At 36.7% G+C, this 2,857-nt stretch overlaps 1 non-coding gene across 1 annotated transcript; it reads left to right on the top strand.

Moving 5' to 3' along the window:
• The first annotated feature begins 290 nt into the window (after positions 1-290).
• On the top strand, positions 291-397 carry LOC122099800. Its single transcript, XR_006146004.1, has one exon. It is a non-coding gene; the product is annotated as a U6 spliceosomal RNA (small nuclear RNA).
• The last annotated feature ends 2,460 nt before the right edge of the window (positions 398-2,857 follow it).

Below are 2,857 nucleotides of genomic sequence, written 5' to 3'. Positions count from 1 at the left end.
CAGCGCCCAGGACCAGAGTTCAGGCCCCACTACCAGACCCTCCCTCCCCCCAGAAAAAGAAATGTACTCACTATCTTGCCCATGTAATTGTAACCCATCTGTACAGTATTTTCACAATAAAAATATTAAAATTAAAATAAAAAAAAGAAAGAATATAGGTGAGCAAAGTAAGAACAAGATCAAGTCAGCTCCCAGAGCAACACATTTTTCAACATTACCATATAAGGGCATAATTATTTTGGGAATGTTTTACTTACAATGTAGCTACTATATTTTAAATAGGAAAGTGAGTGTTCGCTTCAGCAACACATATACTAAAATTGGAACGATACAGAGAAGATTAGCATGGCCCCTGCGCATGGATGACATGCAAATTCGTGAAGCGTTCCATATTTTTCTGGAACAAAATCTACCAAGCAAACGGACCCATAAACAGGCGGGAGTTGCAATCTTAATATCAGATAAAATAGACTTCAAATTAAAATTCGTGAGAAGAGATAAAGAAGGCCGCTACATACTAATTAAAGGATCTCTCCTTCAGGAGGATATTACAATTCTAAATATCTATTCGCCAAACAATGGAGCACCCAAATTTATCAAAGAAACACTACTTTCCCTCAAATCCCATATAGATCCAAAGACATTAATTGTTGGGGATTTTAACACACCACTCTCCCCACTAGATAGATCAACTCGGCAAAAACTCAACAGAGAAACCACAGATCTAAACAGCTGCATAGATCAACTAGACTTAACAGACATCTACCGAACATTTCACCCAGCAGCATCAGAATACACGTTTTTCTCAGCAGCACATGGAACGTTTTCTAAAATAGACTACATTTTAGGCCACAAAGCAAACTTGTCTAAATTCAGAAACATTGAAGTTATACCTTGCATTCTCTCTGACCACAAGGGAATAAAATTAGAACTCAACACCAAAAGCCACCAAAGAAAGTCCAGTATCACATGGAGGCTGAACAACACACTGCTGAATCAAGAGTGGGTCATGGAAGAGATTAGAAAGGAAATTCAAATGTTCATGCTATTCAACATAAATGAACACACAAATTACCAGCTCCTCTGGGACACAGCAAAGGCAGTACTCAGAGGCAAGTTTATAGCTCTGAGCTCCTACATCAACAAATTGGAGAAATCTGAAACTAGAAATTTAATGACACATCTAAACCTCCTTGAAAAAGAGCAGCAAGATAAACCCCAATCCAGTAGACGGAAAGAAATAATCAAAATTAAATCAGAATTAAATTAATTAGAATCCAAAAAAACTATAGAAAGAATCAACAAAACAAAGAGTTGGTTCTTCGAAAAACATAACAAAATTGACAGACCCTTAGCAAATCTTATCAGAAAAAGAAGAGAACACACACAAATTAATAAACTCAGAGATGAGAATGGAAACATCACCATGGAAACAACCAAGATTCAGAACATTATAAGGGAATACTTCTCAAAACTTTATGCTAATAAGTTTGAGAACTTGACAGAAATGAACCTTTTCCTAGCAAATATTGACATGCCAAAACTAAACCAATATGAGTTAAACCAGGTTAACAGGCCCATATCAAACATTGAAATAGAAACAGCAATAAGAGACCTCCCAGCTAAGAAAAGTCCAGGACCAGATGGTTTTACAGCGGAATTTTACAAGGCCTTCAAAGCAGAGCTCACACCAATACTCCTCCAACTCTTCAATGAAATTGAAAGAGAAAGCTCACTACCAAACACATTCTATGAAACCGGGCAGGGACTCATCAAAGAAAGAGACCTATAGAACCATTTCTTTGATGAACATTGATGCAAAACTTCTCAACAAAATTTTGGCCAATCGACTTCAACAATTCATCCAAAAAATCATACACCACGATCAAACAGGATTCTTTTCAGGGATGCAAAGCTGGTTCAATATACGCAAATCAATTAATATTATTCATTACATCAACAGGAGCAAGAATAAGAACCACATGGTTATCTCAATAGATGCAGAAAAAGCATTCGACAAGATCCAACACCCCTTTTTGATGAAGGTTTTTGAAAAATTAGGAATCCATGGAACATTCCTCAATACAATAAAGGCTGTATATGACAAACCTACAGCCAGCATTATACTCAATGGTGAAAAACTAAAGCCATTTCCTCTTAACTCAGGAACAAGACAAGGATGCCCACTCTCTCCACTTCTCTTCAATCTAGTATTAGAATGCCTAGCTACAGCAATAAGACAAGATGCAGACATAAAGGGGATCCAAATAGGGAAAGAAGAAATAAAACTCTCCCTCTTTGCAGATGACATGATCTTGTATTTAAAGAATCCCATAGACTCCACTCCCAAATTACTCAAGCTGATTCAAAACTTTGGCAAAGTAGCAGGTTATAAAATTAACTCCCAAAAATCAATGGCTTTTCTGTATGCCAACAATGAGAAAAGTGTGGCTGAAATTAGGAAAGCAACTCCATTTGTAATAGCCCCACAAAAAATAAAATACCGCGGAATTAACTTGACTAAAGAAGTGAAGGACCTCTATGATGAAAACTTTAAAATCTTGAAAAAGGAAATCAACACAGAACTTAAAAAATGGCAAAACCTCCCATGCTCCTGGATTGGAAAGATTAACATCGTGAAAATGGCAATACTTCCCAAGGCTATCTACAAATTCAACGCAATACCTATCAAAATTCCACCCTCATTCTTCAAGGAAATAGAAGAGGCAATCCAAAAATTCATATGGAACAATAAAGGAACCCGAATAGCAAAAACGCTCCTGAACGGAAAGAACACTGCTGGAGGAATATCAATACCAAACTTCAAACTCTACTATAAAGCCATAGTAATCAAAAC

This window comes from Dipodomys spectabilis, unplaced genomic scaffold (assembly GCF_019054845.1).
Source record: "Dipodomys spectabilis isolate Male_0828 unplaced genomic scaffold, ASM1905484v1 ptg000533l, whole genome shotgun sequence".
NCBI lineage: Eukaryota > Metazoa > Chordata > Mammalia > Rodentia > Heteromyidae > Dipodomys > Dipodomys spectabilis.
This window is presented reverse-complemented; position numbering and strand designations above follow the sequence as displayed.